Here is a 27,255-nt window from a genome sequence, read left to right as displayed (position 1 = left end):
CCCCCTAAAATATCAGATAATACTCAGCAGGTAGTGTTCACCCTACAAGAAACAGAGGCAGCAATTAGTTCAATCAAGAAAGGGAAGGCGCCAGGGCTCGATAGAATCCCTGGTGACCTGTACCTGTATAGCATCGAAGTTTGGGCACCCTATTTAAATCATTTATTTAACATAATTACAGCCAGTGAGCACATTCCAGATACTTGGAATGGTGCAGAAATCATTACCATTTTTAAAAAAGGGGATCGTGGTGATCCAGCAAATTACCGCCCCATCAGTCTTTTAGATATCACGCAAAAAATATATGCTAGGCATATTCTTAATAGAATAAATTCATGGTTGGAAGAGGAGTCAATTTTATCTAAATACCAGGCGGGATTCCGAAGCAAAACAAGTACTATAGACCAAGTATTCAGGCTATGCTGCTTGTATTGGAAGTATGTCATCATGCGCAAAGGTCACTTGTATGTGACCTTTGTTGACTTACGAGCAGCATTTGATCTCATTCCACGAGATCTACTTTGGGAAACCCTGAATAGGCAAGAATATTTACAACAAGGGGTGGTGAGGGACAGAGTTTCTGAATTAAGCAGAAAGCTCTCACCCAGTCAAGAGATCAGGGCTAGATCCAACACCGTTTTTTAGCTCACTGCACCATCCCAGTTTCAGAATCTGGCTGTATGCAAATTAGTCTGTTCCTGTCCCAGTGCATGATGGGAACAGGGCAAACCAAACTACAAAAGCCAATTCTTACACTGGGAAGGAAACAAGCTCCCGGGGACCGGTTTCTGGCATTACAGCCGTCTTCGGCCCGGTTTGCTTGAATCCTGATGGTGCAATGAGCAAGGGTCTCACATCTGAGAATACCCTTCCACGCTTAGGGTGGACAAAAATATTTACAACAAGGGGTGGTGAGGGACAGAGTTTCTGAATTAAGCAGAAAGCTCTCACCCAGTCAAGAGATCAGGGCTAGATCCAACACCGTTTTTTAGCTCACTGCACCATCCCAGTTTCAGAATCTGGCTGTATGCAAATTAGTCTGTTCCTGTCCCAGTGCATGATGGGAACAGGGCAAACCAAACTACAAAAGCCAATTCTTACACTGGGAAGGAAACAAGCTCCCGGGGACCGGTTTCTGGCATTACAGCCGTCTTCGGCCCGGTTTGCTTGAATCCTGATGGTGCAATGAGCAAGGGTCTCACATCTGAGAATACCCTTCCACGCTTAGGGTGGACAAAAATATTTACAACAAGGGGTGGTGAGGGACAGAGTTTCTGAATTAAGCAGAAAGCTCTCACCCAGTCAAGAGATCAGGGCTAGATCCAACACCGTTTTTTAGCTCACTGCACCATCCCAGTTTCAGAATCTGGCTGTATGCAAATTAGTCTGTTCCTGTCCCAGTGCATGATGGGAACAGGGCAAACCAAACTACAAAAGCCAATTCTTACACTGGGAAGGAAACAAGCTCCCGGGGACCGGTTTCTGGCATTACAGCCGTCTTCGGCCCGGTTTGCTTGAATCCTGATGGTGCAATGAGCAAGGGTCTCACATCTGAGAATACCCTTCCACGCTTAGGGTGGACAAAAATATTTACAACAAGGGGTGGTGAGGGACAGAGTTTCTGAATTAAGCAGAAAGCTCTCACCCAGTCAAGAGATCAGGGCTAGATCCAACACCGTTTTTTAGCTCACTGCACCATCCCAGTTTCAGAATCAGGCTGTATGCAAATTAGTCTGTTCCTGTCCCAGTGCATGATGGGAACAGGGCAAACCAAACTACAAAAGCCAATTCTTACACTGGGAAGGAAACAAGCTCCCGGGGACCGGTTTCTGGCATTACAGCCGTCTTCGGCCCGGTTTGCTTGAATCCTGATGGTGCAATGAGCAAGGGTCTCACATCTGAGAATACCCTTCCACGCTTAGGGTGGACAAAAATATTTACAACAAGGGGTGGTGAGGGACAGAGTTTCTGAATTAAGCAGAAAGCTCTCACCCAGTCAAGAGATCAGGGCTAGATCCAACACCGTTTTTTAGCTCACTGCACCATCCCAGTTTCAGAATCTGGCTGTATGCAAATTAGTCTGTTCCTGTCCCAGTGCATGATGGGAACAGGGCAAACCAAACTACAAAAGCCAATTCTTACACTGGGAAGGAAACAAGCTCCCGGGGACCGGTTTCTGGCATTACAGCCGTCTTCGGCCCGGTTTGCTTGAATCCTGATGGTGCAATGAGCAAGGGTCTCACATCTGAGAATACCCTTCCACGCTTAGGGTGGACAAAAATATTTACAACAAGGGGTGGTGAGGGACAGAGTTTCTGAATTAAGCAGAAAGCTCTCACCCAGTCAAGAGATCAGGGCTAGATCCAACACCGTTTTTTAGCTCACTGCACCATCCCAGTTTCAGAATCTGGCTGTATGCAAATTAGTCTGTTCCTGTCCCAGTGCATGATGGGAACAGGGCAAACCAAACTACAAAAGCCAATTCTTACACTGGGAAGGAAACAAGCTCCCGGGGACCGGTTTCTGGCATTACAGCCGTCTTCGGCCCGGTTTGCTTGAATCCTGATGGTGCAATGAGCAAGGGTCTCACATCTGGATTCAAGCAAGCCGGGCCGAAGAGGCTGAAATGCCAGAAACCGGTCCCCGGTAGCTTGTCTCCTTTCTGGTAAAGAATTGGCTTGGTAGTTTAGTCTGCCCTGTTCCCATGATGCACTGGGCCAGGGACAGACTGATTTGCATATAGCCAGGTTCTGAGCTGGGATGGGGCAGTGAGATAAATAACGGTGATGGATCAAGCCCTGATCTTTGGACTGGGTAAGAGTGGTCTGCTCAATTCAGACACTCTGTTCATCACCACCCCCTTTTGTAAATCGACCTGAATAGGCAAGGGCTGCCTGGCGACTTATTAAAACTAGTCATAGGATTGCATCGGGAGAATTACGCTAAGGTTAGATGGGGCCCTAACGGGGAACTCACACACCCAATCCCAATAAAAAGGGGAGTGCGGCAGGGCTGCGTCCTGGCGCCCACCCTATTCTCCCTCTATGTAAATGACATTGCAACCTATATGCAAGATTGGGATAATGATTCTCCTCGACTGGGAGGGGAACGCGTTGCGTCCCTCCTCTTCGCGGACGACACAATCCTAATATCGCAAACGCCTCATGGCCTACAGACCCTATTAGACAGGTTCCAACAGTACTGTATTCATAAAGGATTAGAAATCAACATAAAAAAAACAAAATACATGGCTTTGAACCCGCACAAAACTTTAAAAAAGAATTTAATGCTGAATGGGCAAAGATTAGACTACGAGCACAGTTTTACCTACCTGGGGGTACTGATGGACTCCGCAATGGGTTGGGGGCCACAATTGGAAAAATCCAAATTGGTGTTCAAACAAAATTGCTTCCCAATCACACAGAGATATAACAAAAGTGTAAATAAAGCAGTTACTCCCGCGATAGAGCTTTTTAGATATAAGGTACAATCCGCCTCCTTGTATGGGGCAGAAATCTGGGGTCCAATATGTAAAAAATCCTTTGAAGTATTGGAAAACAAATTTGTCAGGGGACTATTAAAAATTCCAACTAACACCCCCCTGATACCCCTATATCTAGATCTTAACATCAAACACACAGACCAGCATGCCATATTGAGACCATTGCTGATGTGGATCAGATTATGGACAACCATAGAACTATCTGACTACAGAAATGGCCTGAAGGAAGTTCTAGAGTTGGATAGAGATAACAAGATCTTTTGGTTTAAGCATGTGAAAAACTGGCTTACCAAGCTCGGATTAGTACACTTCTGGAACGAGCCGGAATCTCTAAACCCAAACTCCAAGAAAATTGTAAAACTAAGCTTCTGGTCATACGTGAACTATGATTCTGTGTATTCGAGAACCCATGGCCCCCTTACTGAAACATTTCTATTGGTAAAAAATGAGGTTCTATTCGAACAATTTCTAGATGAAATCCAACCCCCACTGGCAAAATCCCTATATCTAAAATTTAGGTATGGAACATTGAGGCTAAAAGTAACTGAGAAAAGATGGGGGAAGTCTGATAAAGAGCATTGCACTTTGTGCACCGATAACCAAAGGGAGGACATCTTCCACATATTGTTTTTTTGTCCTAGATATGACAAAGCTAGGAAAAAATGGATAGTCCCCCTGTGCCGCAATCTTGGCACATCCTCCCATAGGGAAGCGGGCAGAATCCTGACCACGGACACCAGTCAAGTAATCGTGTTCGGTATTAGCAAATTCCTACTGTCTACCTACTTTGTTAGAAGGAAATTATCCCTTCCATTTTAAACTAGACTCCCCGGAATCATGAATAATGCCAATGTATAGCATTTTAAATTTTGGTGTAAATTCAATTTAATGTCTTTTTTAACTTTTCTACTCTTTTTAAAATATTTTAATATTTATTGATACTGTGCCAAACTGAGTTATATATCATGTGCTCTACTGATGAAATATTTGCCAATGTGATGAATTGATGAAATGTAGAGGCAATGTAATACTAGGGTGCCCTTATGATGAAGATTTTACTGTTGTATGACTTATAATGTATTGTATATTTTATGTATCTTTTATGTTGCAATGCAACAAAATAAAGATTGAAATTGAAAATTGAATTGAAACAAGCATTTGCAATGCCATAGGTCTCGCATTTACGCAAGTTTAAGCTATTAGCATTGTAATTAACAATGCCTTTCATTTATATTAAAAAAAAACAAAAATAATAGGCATTGTCATTTACAATGCCAATAGCTTAAGCTCTCTTAAATGCAAGACTTAATGCATTGTAAATGCTTGTTTTTAACAGCAATCTCCACTAATGCAAAGTGAAAAAGCCATTACAAAATATAGTTTAACAAAACATCAAAAGAAAAGGTTGCATAGTCTTACCCCAAGATGGGCAATACGGCGCCATGATGGGGTCAGTCTCAATCTCGCTCCGAGTCTTGACAGAGCCATAAACCCTGCAGTGCACAAAAAAGGATTATTTTCTGCAAACAATGCATGCATGACACAAATAATGAAATGTGCTAAGACAGTGTTCTTTTGGAATGTTAAATAGGCCCTCACATTCAGTCACCCTGAACAACGTACGACCAAAGAACTCCTACAGGCACAAGAATTTACCAAGCAGGGCGCGTTAGAAGAGACGTTTCAGGAGGGTACGGTGGGAGCTCAAGAGAGGAGCCTTGTGATCAGGGGGAGGGGGGATCGGAGAGGACAAGGGGATCGCCAACACCTGGAAACTACACCGTGCAGATACTTCCAAATATCAGAATGCACAAATTCCTCCGAACTACCAGCCCCGAGGAGACGCTGCTTCCTGGCCACGCATAGACGTGCAGGGGAGGGGGCTGCGGTGGATGTGATCACCTTCCGGTTCTGTCCTGTGGACGCGTTTCTCAGGGGGGTATATTGCACTGCAGGAGACAAGGGCATATTGTTCTAAGAGGGCCGGTTAAACATCATTTTTTAAGTGTGGGCATTTTGAGCCAAGTTTCATCAACTTTTATGCAGTTGCAAAGCCTGAGATCTGCAAAAACATCAAATTACCACACACACACATACTATGTGAGTCGGAAATGTCTCTCTGGCTTGTGAAGTACACCTTGTGGCTTACTGCAAATCAGAACGAGGGGGGCATAACAAGGACGCTCCCTCTTCCATCCAGTCCATAATGCATTGTAGGGATGCTTTACAGCTGTAACTGGGTTTGTAAACTATTGACAAGTTAGCAACCTTTGAAGCAGGTATTACTGATTTGCAAAGTGGACAACTTCCACTCTTCAAATTACACCTGGGAGCTTGGAGAGGGAGGGGAGGGGGGGGGGGGTTGGAACAGGCAACGATCCAGGCCCGGTATCTTCTAGGTGCTATTTGCCGGACAAAACAACAATTAGTAGACATTCTGAGTATGCAGGGACAGTGGCTTGGCAGTCTGCTGTCCCTCACAGGCCTTCATCCCTGCATTTGCAAAGAATCGCAAGAAGAATCCTGCCTCGTGTATATTAGATAGGAGCAACTTTTTGCGAAGGGTGGTTTTGGGCTATGACTGATTTGTAAATTTGAGGCCATGTCGTCAAGCAGTCACTGTGCAGAAAGCAGCCAACAGCTTTGTGACATGGTGTTAGCACCCCAGGCCTCTGGTTCTGAAGGAAGGGGCAACACCTTGATTGTTTAGGTGTTGTACATCGCACTAACACATTGCCTTCTGGCAGCTTCAGAGCATTCTGAGACACTGCAAGCATACACAAATGCCAAAGCAAAGCGCTATGAAGGTAGTTGCAGTGAGCACAGTGCATTTTGTTTTGAAGAGCCCTGTGTTCTTATTCTTTTTGGTGAAGGCATCTTATTGGCCCGATTGGGGGTTTGGTGAGTTGGTCCTGTTCTGTGGGTTTGTACCTTGCTGTACTGTGACATTCCTAAAACTGGGGGCATTTTTTTGGGGTAGGGAGCACCCTGTTTTTCGGGGGCAAAAAGAGTTGCTGGTAGAGGCAGAAGCATCTTTTGTGTGGGAGCATTTCCTTCTGCTCTTGGTAGCATGAAGTTAGATAAGGAAGCATGTTACACTGGGTATCATACGGTTCTGCCTGGGCTCTAGAGGAGGGTGTAATGCAGTGCTTGAGACACTATGATTTTCTGATTTCTCACAAGCCAACCTTTATGATCAGTCCGAGGCAGCTTTTGAGGGAAAAATGTGGGGAAGGGTAATAATTCACCTCTAAGTGTCTGGGTGATTTCAGGGTGTGAAAAGCACAATAGAGCACTCTGTACTGAAGGCAGTGTAAGTTTCTCACAGCATCTGAAAGAGAGTCATAAAGGTGTTCTGACTACATGCACATTCAGTGCATGGCCTCTTTGCAGAGCGATGATCATATATGTGCATACTGTAATTACACATACACCGAAGTCCAGAAAGTGTATGAGGTGCTGCACAACCATGAAAATATCCAAAGCATTGAAGGAAAAGAAAATGCAGAGTTTATTGGTGGGGCAAGTGTGTTTGTAAAACAGAAGGGGCAGTGAAGTAGGAAGTAAATACAGTTAAAGAGGAAGTAAACTGTGACCCATGGAGATGGAGAATAGTAAAATGTTGGTAGAAAAAAGGTGTAAGTTAATAACTCAGACGGAGCGTTTGCAGAGGAAGGCAGTGTGATGGGAAAAGACAATCTTTCGCAAGTCATTGTAATGTTTAATTCACAACATCAGTTTCAGAATTTTCCATAATCTCTTTTTTTCTGAATTGAATCACTTTTAATTATAATTGTTCAATGCAATGAGTTGTTAAGTATGTGTTAAATATCCAATACAATTCGGTGCTAACAATCTTTGGCAAAGCCAACAGGCTGGCTTGTTTTAGTTGTATGGCTCTGTTTTGTTTTATGTTAAGATGTTCTTACAGTAACCAAGCACAGAGGCACCCAGGCACTGTACAGGTGACACACCGTGTCAAATAAAGTCCTGGGATCTGCAGTCCTGGCTGGGCCCCTGGAGCAGGCCCTGGGCTCACTGGCGGCACTGTGGTAACAATGGCAGCTGCATGCGTGTCCGTGCAGAGGAGGGATGCTGGGAGGAACTGGTAGCCAGCACATTCCTGCTGCTGTAAACTCTTGGCTCGGACCTCGCAGCGCTACTTGAACAAACACCCCCGAAGCAGGGCTCTGCAAACACGGGGCAGAGACGGGTCTCCGGCACTGCCGAGGCCACAACCCGCCTCACGCGTGCGCTTTACTCCTGACCTTTATGTAAGACACAGGGAGCGCTTCTGCACCCATGAAGCTACCACTAGCTGCCAGAAGCCTCCCGGCCAAAGGCCTGAGAACTGACAACTCTTCATGAGGAGCCCTCCAGCTTCCCTGGTCCAGTCCAAGTTTTCCAATGGTGAATAAGGGACTGTTCGTCACAGAATGCGATGCACAAACACTTACCCTCCATGAGTCAGTCATAGATGGAGCTGGCCTGGGAAACTGTAAGCTCAGTTAGTGTGACAGCTCCGGGCCTTGAGAAAAGAGGCGTGCCTGGAGGCCATGGGCACAAGGCAGCGCAAGAGAGACTCCATGTGCTTTCGGGCTTAGAGAATACTTGGCGGAGCCCTTCTCCTGCTGTACAGTGGGAAACAAGATATATTTTGGATTCCTACGCTCTTTTGCGAGCAAATCCAAACCTCAGACGCGCATATCTGCAGCCAAAATTGGTAAGAAAGGGGTCAAATTAATTGTTTTATAAAAACCCGGTAACAAAACAAGGCATACCCAACAAGGAATGTAGCGTTGTTGTAAGGGGTTCCGAGCCTCGTTAATCCAAGGCAGCCCTTCTAGGCCACATTAGTTAGAAATGGCCGGAAGGAAGCTCCAGGCGGTGGGCGCAAACACTCCAGGGCTCCCGCAGAAGCCTGCGCGGAATCCAGGGAAGAATAATCAGAACAGACAGAGGACTCTGGGGCCTTCCCAAGAAAACAAGCGCCGAGAAGGAGGCACCCAGCGGCTGCCCCGCCAAACACTGAACATCACCGTCATTTCCTGTCTAAATACCTGAGGCTCGCCGGGTGTTGATTCAAGCGGGGAAGCGTGAACCAAGAATGGCTCCAACCCTGCTCGAGCCAAGCCACTGCCTGGGTCTGGGCTGCAGAACGGTACAGTTGCAATTTTAATTCTGGCGTGAGCCAAGACCCTTTGTTTTTGGCACACTCTTTAATGAAACAAGCACTGAAACCCAAACGAGCCGCGCGGGCGCGAAAATGAAACAGTACTGTAGTGGGAGGGGTGGGTGGTGTGCGAGAGAACACACAGTAATTCCCTTGCAGGAGCAAGCAAACATATGTTGCCAAAGCTTACTCCCGCAAGGGAATCGCCAAACGTGCACGCCTCGCCATTGAAAGCAATGCGTGCACGTTTTTGTCTGAAAAGCCGTAGCGAGTTCTATAGGTCTTTTTCCTATCCGTGCATGCGCTGCATAGGCGAGACCTAAAAACTGAAAGTATTTCCTACTGAGGAGACTGCAGTAAATGAGGAAATTAGGAAACTTCATAACAAATAAGTCTCCTAAGATGGCCACCAGAGACAAAAGAGCCCAAATGTAGCACAAATATCATCCATATGTAGCCCATCGTATAGCTCAATGACAGAATGTCCTAGAGTGTTCTTAAGAACAACTAGAGCACATACTGTCTTACTTATGACAAAAGTGTGGCACACCTGAAGCCGTCTTTATTGGAATAAACTGGTAACATTTAATTTAAAAAGTTACACAATGAGGGGGTTCATTTTGCCATAGAAATTATGATTAGTGCTGAAGAAAGAAAAATTAGGGCACATTTTGAGTGACTTCTCAAATCCTTTTCTATTTCATAAAAAAAAATCTGACATGCAGACTGAAACATGCACTTTTAATACCAGCAGCAGACTTTCGTGGTGAGCAGTAGCTTTACTACAGTGATCTAATGAGCAACTAGAGTGCTAACATTCAGAATTTATGGCAACTGTGTGACATATCTGAATACCTTCTTGATGGAACCAAAGTAAACAAGCATTTGCAATGCCATAGGTCTCGCATTTACGCAAGTTTAAGCTATTAGCATTGTAATTAACAATGCCTTTCATTTATATTAAAAAAAACAAAAATAATAGGCATTGTCATTTACAATGCCAATAGCTTAAGCTCTCTTGGATGGAATCAAAGTAAATAACTGAAAGCATTTCCTACGGAGGAGACTGCAGTAAATGAGGAAATTAGGAAACTTCTTAACAAAATTAATCTCCCAAGATGGCCACCAGAGACAAAAGAGGCCAAATGTAGCACAAATATCACCCAGATGTAGCCCAATGACAGAAGTGTGCAAAACACTTTATATTTTTTGTGTTTGAGCAGTTTTATATAGTGCAGACTTGTCAGGTATTGGAGTGCTTTACATGAGCATTGGTTACATCACACAAGAACAAATTCATTTTGGTTGTAGACATGGGGAGATTACGTGATTTGACCAGAATCTCGAGATGAAGCAGAAACTCCAACCTGATTCCCCAGTTGCAAAGTCTACAGCTTTGGAAGTAACACCACATCCTATCCCCTAAGTGCAACATTTAATCAAGTGGTCAACTGGATAAAAAAACATAAATATAACAAATAATTTAAAAGTGCTTTGTCTCTATTTGAAAACTCTACTTCTGAAGCAAATAAGACCCTCCTATACATGTAATTTCTAAAGGAAATGCTCTAGGTATTACAGTTTTGATTACATAAAGACGACGTCAGGTGTTCCACACTTTGTAATACATATAGAATGTTAGCAATCTAGTAGTTCATTAGGATACTGTTGAGAGGCAGAGGCCAGGGGCACGGACTCTGAAAATTGAAGGCAGGTAGGAGGGTTCAGAGGCAACAATCTGTTCACACTGGGCAGGCAGGAAGGTCAGCGGCAGCACAACAGACTATGCAAAGGGGGCAGGGGCAACAAACCAACAATACAGGACTGGCAAGAGAGGCTGTGGCAATATAATAGACCATTGTGGGCAGAAGGAAGAGGCAGTGGTAGTACAACCATACATGCCAACAGACCTGATTCAGCCATGAAACGTCCAATGTTTTTAAGCCCAAATGGGCTTCATTTGATTTGTCTCCTGTCTACAATCTCCACTTTTTCAAAGTAAGTCAAAGGGGAATATCAATACCCCAGTTTTTTTTCAAAATCTCCCACTTACCAAGTTCAAAATGTTAGCAAGTATGGTACATTGGATCATGGAAGGCAGGAGGAATTGGGGTAGGGACATGGACTCGGATAACAGAGGACAGGAGGGACATGGAGAGGTGCACCAAACTGACCCTACAGGGCAGGCATCAGGGTTTTCAGCAGCACAATACACCACACAGGGCATGCAGGTCGAGAGTGCAGTACAACAATCCATAGAAAGCAATAAGGAAGGGACAGGACCATGCACATGGACAACAGAGAACAGAGGGGGAAGAGGTAATGGTAGCTAGCTGACCATAATGGACAGACAGGAGAGAAACCTGCAGCATAACGGACCATAAAGGGCAGGAGGGATGGATCAGGGGTATTACAATGGAACAGACAAGCCAGGAGGGAGGGAATAGGGGTCTACACATAGAAACAGAGTACTGGGGACAAGGAGGCAGGGCAGGAGCAGCAAGATGACCATGGAGGACAGGCAGGATTGGCACTATAAGCAAGAAACACCATGGAGAGTAACAGTGAGACTATAATGGCATACACACAGACCATGGAGGGAAGGTGGGAGGGGGTCAGGGGCAGCTAGCTGACCACACAGGGAAAGTCGACCCTGTGTGTGATAATACGAGACCCTCGTATTATTGTCAGACATGGAAGCACTAGGACTTACCCAATTAGTTTCCTCTCCTACACATGAGGCTGGTCACACTCTGGACGGCATATTCTCTAATTTTAACGGGATTCTTGTACAAGACGTCCTCCCGCTCCCTTGGTCTGATCATTATGTCATTCTATGTTCTATTTCTATTAAAGACGCTCCAATAGACAGACCACCTGATCCTTGTCGCACACCTTTTAAAGCGTGGAAGGACTTCGACAATGTAGAATTTAGAGCATTTCTGAACAGCACATGCCGGGTGATTTCATCAGACCCAAATATAGCCATGAATCAATACTCAGATTGGCTATGTAACGCTATAAGGGCTCTAGTACCTTACAAAATTATATCCAGGAACAGGACAGTCCCCTCTGCGCCTTGGTTCTCGGAAGAACTCAGGAAACCAAAACAAACTTGTAGGAATGCCGAGAGAATCTGGCGAAAAAGCTACGATCAAGAAAGTAAATCCCGTTACAAGAAAACACTCGCTAATTATAAAAAAATTATCATTATTGCAAAAAGGCAATTCTTTAGCGATCAAATAGAAAAGGCTAAGAACTCCAGTAAACAACTCTATGACATAGTGAACGAACTAGTAGGGAACACCCCAGACTTGGCTCCCCCCCTTCTCAATCTTTTTGTGACGCATTGGCTAACTTCCTTTACACAAAGGTGAATAATATTTACCTGGCCTTTTCCTCTAAGGACAGAGCTATTACACATCTTGCCTGTACGACACCCACTGCTTGTTCCCTAACTCATTTAAAGAAATGACAGAGCAACAAATTCTGGACATTATCAATACCATAAAAACAGGATCTGCTTTAGATCCATGTCCACCCAAAAATTTTCCACCGGTTATGGACCTATTAACTCGTGTAGTCACGCAAATATGCAATGCCATTTTTAAATCAGAGATCTTTCCCAATGCTTTGAAAAACACTCTTCTAAAGCCTCTTTTAAAAAAACAACATCTTGCTAAAGATGATTTAAAAAACTATCGACGGGGGCGGGCCAAGATGGCGGAGTAGGAGGACGTGTTCTCCGGAGCTCCCGTTCCCTTCCAAGGCCCCAAGCCCTATTTTAGGCTAATTCTCCCCCCCCCCGGAGCTGCAAAGTGGAGCTGGGACAACCGGGGAAGCGGTGGCTTTCCAACCATCACCGACGGAGCCCCGCAGAGCGCGAACTCACCAGGTCCGGAGGGCCGAGTGTTTGACCGGCGCCGGCCGGAGCAGGATCGGCACCTCAGTCCGGACGAGGCAGCAATCCGCAGGGCGGTAGGAGAGCGAGGGTCTGGCCGGCCGGAGGGAGCAGTGCGTGTCGCCGACAGCGGACCGGGGAGCCAGTTGTGGATCTGCGGCGCTGCGCTGTGTCCAGGGAGCTCCTACCCCTCCCCCTGATGGCCAAGATGGGGACGAGCTGATGCCGAGGTCCTCGCCCGGACCTGAGGAGGGCGCAAGGTCCATACAGCGAGTGTGCTGACTGGAGCGGCCAATTCCAGGTGTCAGGTTAGAGCTCACAGCAGCGGAGTGGGCGGGGAACCTGAAGCGGCGGGCCCAATTGCTGGAGACTGGGGATCGCTCCACCACGAGGGGCTGGCTCGGCCGGTGTGGGAGCTACGCAAGTGCCCAGCTTGGGGACCCTCTGCAGGCCGTGCAGGAGACCGAGAGCAGCAGGCCGCGGAATCGAGGAGCGCCCGCACACCGGTCACAGCCGAGAGACATCCTGTGCCTGACCGATCGGTAGCGGATACAGCCACCGGCACCGGCTCACTTTTGTACGGCCTAACCAGCAGGGCCCAAACGGACCAGGACACGCAGGGGACGGGACTCTCCCGCGCCACGGCTCTCACTACTACAGATGCTCCAGAGCAGTCGGAAAGGGGGCGGCTAGGCCCCGTGCAGCAGCCCTCGCCCAGAATCACCGCGGCATTGGTCGTAGTGGGGGAACAGCGGGTGACCCACGGAGGAATCAGCGCAGAGCAAAGCGGAGTGCCCAGATGGTGGGTTCCTTGCCTTGACCTTGATACCGACAAGAGACCGGGACAGAATAGAGGCCTCTGCCAGAGGTACGGCACTTGGGACGCCTCGAGGACAACAGACGCAGTTCCCCCGCCTCAACTTGGGGAGCGGCGGATAGACCAGGTCGATGACGGTCTTAGGGGGGTGGCGCGGACCGGCATTCACCCCGGACTGGGAGCAGAAACCTGGAGAGGAACAGATCGGGGAGGTCCAAGGCAGTGACAAGCAAGCCGAATGGTGGGAGTGCCAGCACCATGGCTGGTCAACGAGGTGGTAAACGCAACGATCGCACGCTGCCGGAGATGCTCAGCAGATCCCAGAGCAAAGGAGATAAGACCCCGTCCTCACCCGGAGTGGCTGGAGGCTCGCAGTCTGGTGCTACAGCGGAGCCCCCGGTTACCAGATCCTTTTTGGAATCCCTCTTTGGCACGCTGAGGGAAGACTTCCAAGCCCTGAAACAGGAAGTGGCGGGTGAGGTACGTGAAATACGCAGGGAAGTGGACGGCTTGGGTGAGAGGGTGGCCACTGTTGAGAGCTCCACGCAGGGCCAGGATGAAGAGATCACTTTTCTGCAGCAGGAGGTGCTGACTCTTAGGGAACAACACCTAGACCTCCAATTGCATAACGAAGATTTGGAGAACAGGTCACGAAGAAACAACATAAGGGTCCGGGGTGTGCCGTCCACGGAGGAGAACCCGGATATAGTCAAGTACCTGCAGTAACTCTTCTAAGCTGTCCTGGGCGAAGGAGCTGATTTTCCCATTAGGATAGACAGAGCGCACAGGGTGGGACCCCCTAGACGGGCGAATGGCCCCCCGCCGGACATACTGGCATTCCTCCCGGACTTCCCACTGAAGGAAAGGATAATGGCGGAGGCGCGGAGGGACCGCTCACTCACATTCCGTGGTCACCCTGTGGCACTGTACCAGGACCTCTCAGCGATCACGCTTCAGAAGCGTAAGGCATTTAAGATAGTGACGGACTTCCTCAGGCAGCATGAAACGCCCTACTCCTGGGGTCACCCTTTCCGGATTATCTTTAAGTGGCAGGGAGAGACACACCAATTGCGATCCCTTCAGGACACATGCGAAGTCCTGGGCATCACCACGGAGGAAGAGGAATCCCACACCCCGCGGAGGAGACGCACGGCTGACGGCGGTTGGCAAAGAGTTGCACGGAGGAGGACAACGGGGGTGTCCCGGAGGCCGGGATCTCCGACTATCAGGGCAGACAGGGAAGACGCTGTCCGGACAGCCTCCAGGGATCTAGGGGGGGGCGGAGGAAGTAGCGCTAACCGCTTGAAAGTGCTCCGGGGGAGTTTACCATGGCATCGCTGCAATTGCTGGCTTGGGGAGGGGGGAAGGGGGCCACGGAACGGACACGTGTGGCTGGAGGTCCACTAAGGTAATATACCACAGACTGGTCCGTTTGGGCTTGTCTGGGACTACTTCAGGGAGTTCTGAGAAGTTTGGGAGGGAGGGGAAGGGTTGGGAGGTTGGGATGCGAGTTGAAGGAATGGGGGGGGAGAGTTGGGAGGGGGGAGTTGGGGGGGAGTTTGGGGCTACCCTGTCCGGTGCTTCTGGAGCATTACCACACATCTATCTCGACTCTCAGGCCAAATTGCATGTCATCTCTAGGCCACGCGCCTCAGTTCTATCGCACGAGGAAGGTAATCCCGACGACCTATGGCGGAACTGAAGGTAGTGACCTTGAATGTAAAGGGGTTGAATAATTCTACGAAGAGGAGGGCAATCCTATCACTATTAGAAGGCTCGCAGGCAGACATCTGTCTGCTTCAAGAAACCCACCTACTGGTTAGCGACTGTCACAGGTTACGGTCCCGCCATTTCCCTACACAGTTCTTCTCTTCCAACATTACTAAAACGGCCGGGGTGGCTATCCTTCTGTCCAAATCCTTCAAGGGGGAAGTATTGCACAAATTTGTAGAACAGAAAGGAAGACTTCTAGCCTACCGACTCAAACTGGGTGCCCTGCTGTTAACGATTGGCACGATCTATAGCCCAAACGTGCAACAAGATAGGTTCCTACGCACCGCATCGGAGGACATTACAGCGTCACCAGATAGGCACATAATACTAGGGGGGTACTTAAACATGGTCTTTGACTCCTCCACGGATAGATCAGCGCAGCGACACCCACAGACTGGGGAACTATCACACGCAGTGAAGACACAGTTAACTGACTTGGGCCTGCATGATCTCTGGCGAGGGCTTCACCCATTAGACAGAGATTACTCTTATTACTCACACGCACACAAGACATACGCCAGATTGGATCACTTGCTGGTCTCTGGACCAGTCCGAGACATGGCCACCGCTTCAGAAATAGGGGTTATTTCTCTTTCTGATCACGCGCCGGTCTCGGGAACCTTTCTTCCTCCATCGAATCCTGCTTGGCGAGGGGTTTGGCGGCTCCGGGACACACTCCTGCATAAAAAGACTGTAGTGCAGCGGATAATAGAGGCAGTGAAGGACTTTCAGCTGCACAATTCTAACTCGGATACTCTATTGTCGACTCAATGGGGTGCTCTTAAGGCAGTGTTGCGGGGAGAATTCATAGCGATCTCGGCAGCGGACAATCGAGACAGGCAACTCAAACGGGAAGAGCTCACGCAGAAGGTTAGGGAACTTGAACAGGTACATCGTCGCACTGGGGCTCCTAGGGTTTGGAGGCAGCTGAAAGCGGCTAGGAAACTCCTGTCGTCATTAGATTTAGATAGAGCTGAATATGCCGCGCTGCGTCTAAAACATGCCTATTATACTGGAGGGGATCGGTGTGGCCGTCTACTGGCAGCCAAATTAAGAGCGGCGCACCAGAGTCGTCAGGTGAAAGAGATAAAGGGGGACGAGGGGCAACGGATTACGGATGACGCTGACGTAGCTGAAGCCTTCAGCCGGTTCTACGCTGAACTGTATGCGGAGGGGGATTCGCAGATGGAGGAGCCGGGGGCTTATTTGGACTCGGTGCCTCTCTCGTCCCTGACCCCAGAACAAGCAACCTACTTGGAAAGGGAGATAAGGGTTGAGGAAGTTGTTACAGCAATTTCCAGACTTAAACTTGGGAAGGCCCCGGGCCCGGACGGTTACTCCACCCTTTTTTACAGGACGTTTAGCTCAACGCTAGCGCCGATTTTGACCAGGCTCTTCAACTCCTTTTCCGACCCGGGGGCTATACCCCCAGACCTTCTACAGGCAACGGTATCGGTTATACCCAAACCCGGGAAGGACAGGACTCAGTGCAGCTCGTATAGACCGATCTCCCTTCTAAATGTGGATCTTAAAATCTATACAGGGATCCTGGCAGCCAGACTAGCGCAGTACCTACCCGGCTTAATCGAACCGGACCAATTCGGCTTTGTGCCTGGGAGACAGACTGTGGATAACACTAAGAGGATAGTGCACGTTTTGGAAAAGGCCTCGCGTATTCCAGGGGAAAGGATGCTGCTTTCGGTTGACGCTGAGAAAGCGTTTGACCGGGTGCATTGGCCCTACCTTGAGCGGGTGATGGCACGCCTGGGATTGGGGGAGAAGTTTCGACGCATGGTGTTTAATTATTTATTTATTTATTTAAAACATTTATTAAGCGCAACTGTCACCTTGCAGGTATCCTGGCGCTGGTGGCTACTCCTGGGTTTATAGACAGGGAGGTTGAACTTTAACTAGCAGGCTAAAGGGGTGAAGGAAAGAGCCAAGTTTTGATTCGTTTCCTAAAGGGTAGGAGATGAGTGATTTGGCGGACATCGGCCGGCAAACTGTTCCACAGCTTAGCTGCAGCCACTCTGAAAGATCTGCCTCCGATCCTGGACTTCTTATATTTGGGGACTTTCACCAGGCAGGCAGTTGTAGACCTAAGTGTTCTGGTGGGTGTGTACCACGAGAACAGGCGTTGGAGAGGTCTAGGTCCTGCACCATGTAGTGCCTTGAAGACCAGACAGAGGGCCTTGAAGGCAATACGCTGCTTCAGCGGTAGCCAGTGCAGCTCGGCCAGCGCAGCGGTGGCAGAGGATCTTCTGGTCCAACCAAGAGCCAGTTTGGCTGCTGCCGACTGAACTCGTTGGAGTCTGTCCAGTAGTGTCACAGGGGATTCAAACAGGAGAGCATTACAGTAGTCAAGGCGACTGAGAATAGTACACCTGACTATCAATGCTCGGGCCGGGGGTGGTAAAAGAGGCAGAACCTTGCGCAGTGAGCGCATGAGGGCTGAGCAGGTAGCAACTGTTCTTGAGACCTGCGTTTCCATGCTCAGCTGGTGGTTTAGCATGACGCCCAGATTGCGAACACTGGTGACGGGTGGTGGGTTGTTAGAGTTTTCCGGGGGCCAGAACTCAGCAGGCAGAGGGCGGGGAATGCGGCTCGCCGGACAGAACAAAACCTCGGTTTTCGCGGAGTTGAACTGGAGGGAATTCCGGTGCAACCAGCTAGCGGTGTCTCTTAGACAGTTGTGAAAAGCTTCTAAGGGGATGGATTCTTGGCCCTCCCAAGAAAGCAACAGCTGAGTGTCGTCTGCATAATTTACTGTGGTCACCTTGTGCGATTTGATTAGCAGAACCAGTGGTTTCAGGTAAACATTAAAAAGAATCGGGCTAATAGAGGAGCCCTGAGGAACACCGTGAGGGACAGGGGAAAAGGCCGATTGGTATGGGGGAAGGGATACAGCCTGTTGTCTGTCACTAAGATATGAATAAAACCAAAGCAGGGCCGTACCAGCGATCCCTGCCTCTCTTAACCTCTCAAGCAAAATCCCATGATTGACCGTATCGAATGCGGCAGACAGATCCAATAAAATCAAGGCCACGGCTTGGCCCCTGTCTGCACGCATTCGAAGCTCCTCCATGGCAGTGAGCACAGCAGTTTCAGTGCCATGGGCCGGGCGAAACCCGAATTGGAATTCGTCTAAGACGTGGTGCTGCTCGAGATGGTTTGAGAGGCAGTTGCTGACCCAACGTTCGAGTACCTTCACCGGGAATGGCAAAAGTGATATAGGGCGAAAGTTGGGCAGACATTCTGGATTCAGCGTGGGTTTCTTTAATAGCGGGGTGATGAGCGCTTGCTTCCAGGGAATGGGGACGATACCACACCTGAGGGATTGATTGCAAATCATCCGTAAAGTATGAAATAATTCGTGCCCACAAGCTTTCCAGATTTTCGGAGGCAGAGGGTCAAGGGGGGATCCAGAGGTGATGGCCAATGCAACTTTCTCAAACTCTACCTGAGAGATAGGAGGGAAGTCCAGGAGCTCATTCAGGGGAGGACAGGCTAACCTTGGACAATCAGGATTGGTGAAGCCAACTTCAGGAGGAGTCAAGTGAAGATGTGCCGGAGACATTGCCAGATTATTGATGATAGTCTCAATTTTATCAGTAAAAAACTGAGCGAGACTGTCACAAAGGGTCTGAGATGGAGGAATAGAGTTTTTAACACAGTCAGGATGCATGATATTGTCCAGGATCTGAAATATACTTTTAGAACTATTGGCCGCATTGGCTATAGTAGAGCAGTAGTAGTTCGCCTTACTTTCTGCAATGGCGGTTTTGTAGTCCTGGAGTAACTTTTTCCAGCGGGCTTTGTTGATATTGCAGTAACCTTGTCTCCACTTTCTCTCAGCCTGTTTACAGGCTGATTTGAGGGATTTGAGGGACTCGTTGTACCAGGGAGCAGGTGCTCTACCTTTGGGTTTGCAATGTTTTAGAGGGGCAACCGAGTCCGCAATGGAGGTGATTCTCGAACTAAAGGATCTATAATTGTTTTCCACTGAACTAGTGGGAGAGAATCTATCCTGAACTTCGAAGACTTTGGTGGAGGTGCTAAGTTTATCTAAAGCTTTCCAGTTTCGGTAAGAGAATTGTGGTGGCGGATGATTCTTGGGCTTTCTTATTGTGGCATTATTGATATAAAGTTTAATGAGCGAGTGATCAGTCCAGCTCATAGGCAGAATGTCGCCTACTTGAGTTAGGCCCGGACTCGAAAAGATGAGGTCGAGACGATTGCCTGCAGAGTGAGTGGGGACCTTTATCAGTTGGCAAAGGCCCACGTTCTCGCAGGACAATAGAAGGTTTCCCAACCCGGTGTCCAGGCTGCCATTTGGCCAGAGATTGAAATCTCCTAGAATGATAAGTTTGCTATGAGAGGTTGCCATATTGGTGATGGTCGTGAGGAGCATTTGCTGTTGCGAAAGGAGAAAGGCCCCAGGCGGTCGGTAGCAGATGATCACCGTAAATATGCCTCCAGAGTGACAGTTTATGGCCAGACCAAAGAGCTCGATCCCAGGTACCGGATCGATATCAATGGTATTAATCTGCCACGCGGCTCGGAAGATGACCCCAACTCCGCCACCGCGGCCTTTGGGTCTGGGAAGATGAAGGAGGTTAAAATTTAAGGGGCAGGCAGAAGCTAAGTCGGTCTCACAGTTGGCGTGTGTCCAGGTCTCAGTAAGAAAAAGTACATCTAAGTGGTGGGAATCTATAAGAAGATTAATTTCGGTGGCGTGCTTCGGTAAGGATCTGACATTCAGGAGGCCTCCTGCAATTAGGCCCTTATGAGTGAAATCAGTTAAGGGAGACGCAGTCTCTTCAAAGGTGAGCTTACCTTCGTGTGCGTACCCTCGTAGGTAGAGCAGCGTGTCGCGGGTGTAGCCAGGCGATTGCAGGCTGAGACAGACAGGGTTTGTGGCGCTAGGCGCGTCCTCATCGCGGACGAGCGCAGACGAGCTTGCCTTTAGCGCGCCTTCGGCGCGCAAACGGCGTGCCCGCTGCGCTCGTCCGCTGCGCTTCCGAGGGTGGCACATGGCTTATAGTAGCAGCTGATGACGTTGGAGGGGGCGTGGCCAACAGGTGTGGGCGTGGCTACGCTCTCCCTCGGCGTGCCAATGGCGCCCAGAAGCAGCGTTTGTGGGGGACAGGCAGTGTCAGCTAGTTATCAGCTGCACTGCGGAGTCAGGGTGAGTCAGGAAGAGCGAGTGCAAGATTTCAATTTTAAAAGTACAATAAACACACAAAATGTTAAAAAACAGCTCAGATCAAGACTCCCGGCTTTCCGCCTCAGGAGTAACACAATTAGTGAAGCGTCGCTCGTTTCCGGCGCGCTTTAAGCGATGCGATAGCGGGGGGCGTGGCCAACAGGTGTGGGCGTGGCTACGCTCTCCCTCGGCGTGCCAATGGCGCCCAGAAGCAGCGTTTGTGGGGGACAGGCAGTGTCAGCTAGTTATCAGCTGCACTGCGGAGTCAGGGTGAGTCAGGAAGAGCGAGTGCAAGATTTCAATTTTAAAAGTACAATAAACACACAAAATGTTAAAAAACAGCTCAGATCAAGACTCCCGGCTTTCCGCCTCAGGAGTAACACAATTAGTGAAGCGTCGCTCGTTTCCGGCGCGCTTTAAGCGATGCGATAGCGGGGGGCGTGGCCAACAGGTGTGGGCGTGGCTACGCTCTCCCTCGGCGTGCCAATGGCGCCCAGAAGCAGCGTTTGTGGGGGACAGGCAGTGTCAGCTAGTTATCAGCTGCACTGCGGAGTCAGGGTGAGTCAGGAAGAGCGAGTGCAAGATTTCAATTTTAAAAGTACAATAAACACACAAAATGTTAAAAAACAGCTCAGATCAAGACTCCCGGCTTTCCGCCTCAGGAGTAACACTGCTATAAATTCCCATCGGCGGTAGTGCGAGTGAACGGCTGCGGATCACAGCGCTTTAATATTGAACGCGGAACGAGACAGGGATGTCCCCTCTCCCCTCTCCTTTTTGCGCCCTACATTGAGCCCTTTGCTCAACCGGTGCGACAAAACCCAGACGTGACTGGAGTGAGGATGGGTGGTTACACCCACACGATAAGCCTTTACGCGGACGATGTCATTTTCACGCTGGAGAACCCGAGGCGGGCTTTGCCCGCATGTATGGCTGAACTTAAGGCTTTCGAGGGTGTAGCCGGCTTCAGGATGAACGTGATGAAGTCCACGGCACTGGATGTCTCCTTGACACCCGCAACGAGACGCAAACTGCAAGAGCTCTTCCCTCTGCGTTGGTCGCGGGACCAAGTGCAATACTTAGGGATTGCGTTGGCTCCGACGCTACAGGCGATGGTCTCCATCAACTATGAAGCGATGAGTAAGAAGGTTAAGGAAGAAATGGGGAGATGGAACAAGGGGACGATATCCTGGCTTGGCAGGGTCGCGGCGACTAAAATGACGGTTTTGCCTCAAATTCTGTACTTATTCCGAGCACTACTCCTACAGCCCCCTAAAGGCTGGATTCAGCAGATGCAAACTGAAGTGTTCCGTATTGTGTGGCGGGGCCGCAAACCCCGAATGCGCCGTACCCTTACAACCTTGTCACCGGGATCAGGGGGACTGGGGGTCCCCGACCTGCGCAAATACTTCCAAGCATCACAATTGCGGTACCTGGTGGAATGGAGCAGGTGGGAGTCAGACAAGCACTGGCTATTCCAGGATCAGGCGGTATCGGGGCGCCCCTTACAGGAAATACCGTTTCTCCGTAGACCACACCGTCCCCCGAATCTCTATACTTCTTACATAACGAGGGTACCGCTGAGAGTGTGGGACACCACCAATCGTACATTTGACCTCACCACATTCCCTTCCCCGTTCACACCTATTGTGGGCAATCCAGACTTTATGCCGGGGACAGAACCAGGGGCCTTTTCGCACTGGAGGGTGAAGGGTTGCAGGGCGCTCTTTCACATGTACGCAGAAGAGGGGATTATCCCGTTCCCGAGCTTTAAAGACTGTTATCAGATGGCCGAAATGGACCGCATGCGATACTGGCAAGTCCGACATTGGGCCCTGCAACCAAAGGTTAGAGAATCAGCAGACAGGAAACTGTTGCTGTATGAAAGATGGCTGGTGACACGCACTTCAGACACAAAATTCATAACTGACTTATATAAGATGCTACAGCTCCCACCCTCCCATTTCCATATTCCTGGTAGGGAACGCTGGAACAGAGAACTAGGGAGGACACTTAGCCACAGGGAATGGGAACAGATCTCGTACCGGGCACGACATTCAGCTTACCATGTGGGTCTCAACGAAACATTCACTAAGGTCTCCACTTATTGGTACCACACCCCGGAACGACTGCACGAGATGAACCGGCTTATAGACGATAAGTGTTGGCGCGATTGTGGGCAGGTAGGCACATTCACACACATCCTATGGGACTGCCCAGTGTTACAGGCTTACTGGACGGAGCTGATTGATGAGATAGACACATGCTTTGCTATTGAACTGCCCCGGTTTCCTGCATATGCCCTGCTGGGCCTCCCCAATGGCTTAATGTACCCGTTGAAATCTCGAAGGGGGCGGCAGATAGCTATCATGTTGGGCTCAGCTGTCCAGAACATCTTAATACACTGGCGCACACCGACCACCCCCTCCCTCACGGGTTGGCTACACAGGCTGTGGCATGTTCTGGGGATGGAGAAGCTATCGCTCACGCTAGCTGGGGAAGTGGACCGCTTTGAGGAGTTGTGGCAGCCTTTTCACTCACTACTAGCCACAGAATTTAAGGAAATTACATGCCCGAGATACCTGAGACTTATGATGCTAACACAGCCGTTGTAATATGCTGTCCAATGGGGGGGATGTGAGAGTGACACTACTTGCAACATGGGGGAAGGAGAGGATGGATGGAACAGTACCTAGGATCTATACTACACAGCACTGGACAGGGAGGGGGGAGGGGAGGGAGGAGGAGGGGGTTGTTGGGGGGAATTGTTTAATTCAACAAAGGGTACGAAAAGTTGGTGAATTGTTCCTTAGACTTTTTTGCACATCTCCACGCGTGGGCCAGATACTAGGACGGCCTTCCAAGGCTGGGACACTCGAACTGTATTCCTGGGATGCTGCCCGGTGTATGCACTGCCCCCTTGTATGAGTGTTTTCTTTTGCTACTGTACCTTTCTAATAAAATACTTTAAACTTAAAAAACTATCGACCCATAGCCAGCCTCCCATTTTTGGCTAAGGTGGTAGAGAAAGCCATGAATAACCAGCTGTCGGAGTATATCAAAGATCACTGCCTGCTGGATAATACCTAGTTTGGGTTCCGCAAATTTCAGGGCACTGAAACGGCCCTAATCAAAGCCGCTGATGACATTAGAATCATCAGAGATCAGGGAGGAATGGCAGTACTTGTACTGCTGGACCTATCTGCCGCTTTCGACAAGGTCGATCATTCCACTCTGATTGACCGTGTCGAAAAAATGGGAATCCAACAGGGAGCAAAGAACCTACTTGCTTCTTTCTTACCCGGAAGGACTAAGGCAGTCACTCTAGGTCCGTTCAAATCAAGTGAGCTTTCTCTACCTTTTGGGGTGCCTCAAGGCTCATCCCTAAGTCCGACACTTTTTAACATCTATGTGTCGGACCTAGCTAAAGTCATCAAGCTATACGCGATGGGCCTTACCTCCTACGCAGATGACACCCAGCTAGTTCTCGCCATTAATAACGATGGAGAAGAGGTGGCGGAATGCTTTCAGGAGGGCATGCCCTCTTAATTCCCAAAAGACCGAGGTTGTCATCTTTGGGAAACTCTCCCCTTGCTGGTCTCCTGCCTGGTGGCCTTCAGCCTTTGGAACTTTGCCCAACCCCGTCCCACGGGTCAGGAATTTAGGAGTGGTATTTGATGAAAATCTTAACTTCTTTGCTCACGCTAAACAAATAGCGGCAACAGCTTTTCATAAGCTAAAACTAATTTTAAAAAATCACACCGTTTCTACCTGACAGCGCAGGTAAAACCTTGGTAAGCACACTCGTACTATCCTCACTCGATTACTGCAATGGACTGTTTGCCAACGCGCAAACTCGGGTTGTTAACAAAATGCAATCAGTACAGAATGCTGCAGCAAGACTGTTATCCAGGACCCCCAAATTTAAACCAATTGCCCAAAACATTCGGAATCTTCATTGGTTAACAATCAAAAATCGTATAAATTCAAGACACTATGCCTTGTATTTAAAGCACTACATAATTCAGGTCCGCAGTTTCTCAGGAACCAGATAACACCGTACTGCCCCTCAAGACAACTGAGATCAGTTACTTTGCACCAATTAACAGTTCCTTGTACTAAAACAGTTTCCTGGGGAGACAGGCGGTTCACAGTTACCGCAACTAGACTTTGGAACTCTCTTCCTCTGTCAATTAGGATGAGTCATACTCTTTTCTCTTTTCGGAAAAGTTTAAAGATCTGGCTGTTTAACCAGTAACTATGCCGGGATCCAAGATCAGGAGAGTCATGAATTTAGTTTTTAGCGCCAAGATGCCCTCTGGCATTCGTTCGCGCTCTACAAATTTCATAAATAAATAAATAAATACGGTGGGAGGGGCCGTGGCAGCACAGAAGACCTTGAATGGCAAGCAGGAGGGTTAGTGGCAGCACAGTGGAGAAGTGTGGCTCACTGGTTAGAGCAGGCAGACCCTGAAGCAGAGGTCAGACCCGGGACCAGGGTTCGATTCCCGACGCGGCAGGGTGTTGAGCTCAAATATCCACGGACTCAATAATTCTCGCTTCGGTGCCTGACCTAATCATGGGTTCACACTCTGCAACTCTGGGCATTAAGCTTGCTTAATCTCCACAACGCCCCCCCCCCCCCGCGGCGGGATGCCTGGCTTTTACCTTGGCCGGGATCCAAGATCAGGAGAGTCATGAATTGAGTTTTTAGCGCCAAGACGCCCTCTGGCATTCGTTCGCGCTCTACAAATTTCATAAATAAATAAATAAATACGGTGGGAGGGGCCGTGGCAGCACAGAAGACCATGAATGGCAAGCAGGAGGGTTAGTGGCAGCACAGTGGAGAAGTGTGGCTCACTGGTTAGAGCAGGCAGACCCTGAAGCAGAGGTCAGACCCGGGACCAGGGTTCGATTCGCGACGCAACAGGGTGTTGAGTTCAAATATCCACGGACTCAATAATTCTCACTTCGGTGCCTGACCTAGTCATGGGTTCACACTCTGCAACTCTGGGCATTAAGCTTGCTCAATCTCCACAACGCCCCCCCCTGCGGCGGGATGCCTGGCTTTCACCTTGGGGATGCCCTGTAGGGGCTATCTCACAGGGAAAAACCAGGACGGGTTCCCAAGGCAAGTGCGGAGATACCCCTTCAGGGGTCGATTCTGGCGCTATATAAGAAATACAATAATAATAATAATAATAATGGCTATGATGGTCCAGAAGGAGGGTGCAAGGGCATGCGCAAAGGACCATGGAGGATAGAAGGGATGGTTGGGACCTGGATATAGACAAAAGAGTTCAGGGGAAGGGGGCTCACAACAGACCACGTGTGGCAGGCAGGAGGAGCAGTTGCAGCACAACAGACCAGGGGGGGCAGAAGGGTGCGGCAGTAAAATGGACCATGGAGGACAGGAGGAAGGGATAGGGGCATGGAATGTGGACAGGCATGGTGGAGGTGGCAGGGACAGGTTACAGTCATCTGACAATGCTAGGCAGGTGGGAGGGGAGTGGCAGCTCAACAGAACACTCAGAGTAGATAGGAGTGGCAGGTCCATGGAGCATGGTAGGCAAAAAGGATGGAGCAGGGGCATGCACACAGACATCGGATAGCAGGAGGAAGGAGAATAGGGGCAGCAAGCTAAGCACAGAGGCTAAGCAGGAGGTGAATGATGGAGCATAGAATTGGGCAATGGAGGGCAGGAGGAGTGGACTGGTACACCATGCTAAATGGAGGGCAGTGACAGCACATCAGACCATGCATGGCAGGAGGGAGGAGGCTAGTCCATGGATTCAGACAACAGAGGATAGGGAGGAGGTGGATGGGGCAGCAAGCTAACTGTTCAGAGAAGGCAGGAAGGCCACTGGCAGAACAACGGCCACACAGGGCGGTAATAAGGGAGCAGGGACATGGACTTAGACAATGGATGGCCAGGAGGAGGAAAGGCAGGAGCAGCAAGCTTGGGTGGGCAGCATGATGCCAGGCCCTGTTTCCAACCCCCACCATCCATTGTGATATGCATCTTACTAAACGTAAAAAAAAAAACTATAATTGTACTGAAAAAAACAAAGATTACAGGGACGGTATAGTTAGATTCAGATTTCACTCATACACAACCAGTGAAATTCAGCAGTTATAGTTACCTGAGCAAACTATAACTTACGCCCCCGCAATGTACTGCTAATGACCTCAGACATTACATCATTCATGACAAGGTCAGTTACATCACTCATGACACCACTTATGACATCTCAAATGAGCTGTGAATGGAATGGTACTATAATCGCCAGAACTTTATTTAGGGATAGTGTGTGTTTATTAACACCCCTTTTTTCTTTTCTTTAGCGTAAGACCCATTATAATACGCAATGTGCTCAGATTAATATGGCCGATAGACTTTCACTGTAAAGTAATGTGTAGTTCATTGTTTATGTTGATGTTTGCAATCCTAAGTATGTTTATTATGAATAAGTCACGTTGACAATATATAGATATGGCACGAGGCAAGATATGCTGAAATGGCATTGTGCAAAAATAACAGTTGATGGACATAATGCAGAACAATGTCATACATTCACCCCAGTACAAAGATCTGGGCCTGAATCCATAGTTTTTTTGCTCACCATTCCATTCCAATTTGAACCTAGACATCTGCAAATCAGTCTTGACCCTGTGTCCCATGGGAAAAGTCCAGCCCGAACTTCCAAGCCAGGTCCTCCCTGTACTGGAAACAAGCATCCTAGGACTGGTTTCGGACTTCCAGCCCTCATCAGCCAGGATAGCTTGATTCCAGTGGCATGGAGAGCACGGGACTCATGTCTGAGCACACCCGTCCCACTTGGGGTGACAAATGCAAAAACAACAGTTGATGGACAGAATGCAG

The sequence above is a fragment of the Lissotriton vulgaris genome, chromosome 4_1 (assembly GCF_964263255.1).
Source record: "Lissotriton vulgaris chromosome 4_1, aLisVul1.2, whole genome shotgun sequence".
Lineage (NCBI taxonomy): Eukaryota > Metazoa > Chordata > Amphibia > Caudata > Salamandridae > Lissotriton > Lissotriton vulgaris.
Note: the sequence above shows the minus strand (reverse complement) of the source record.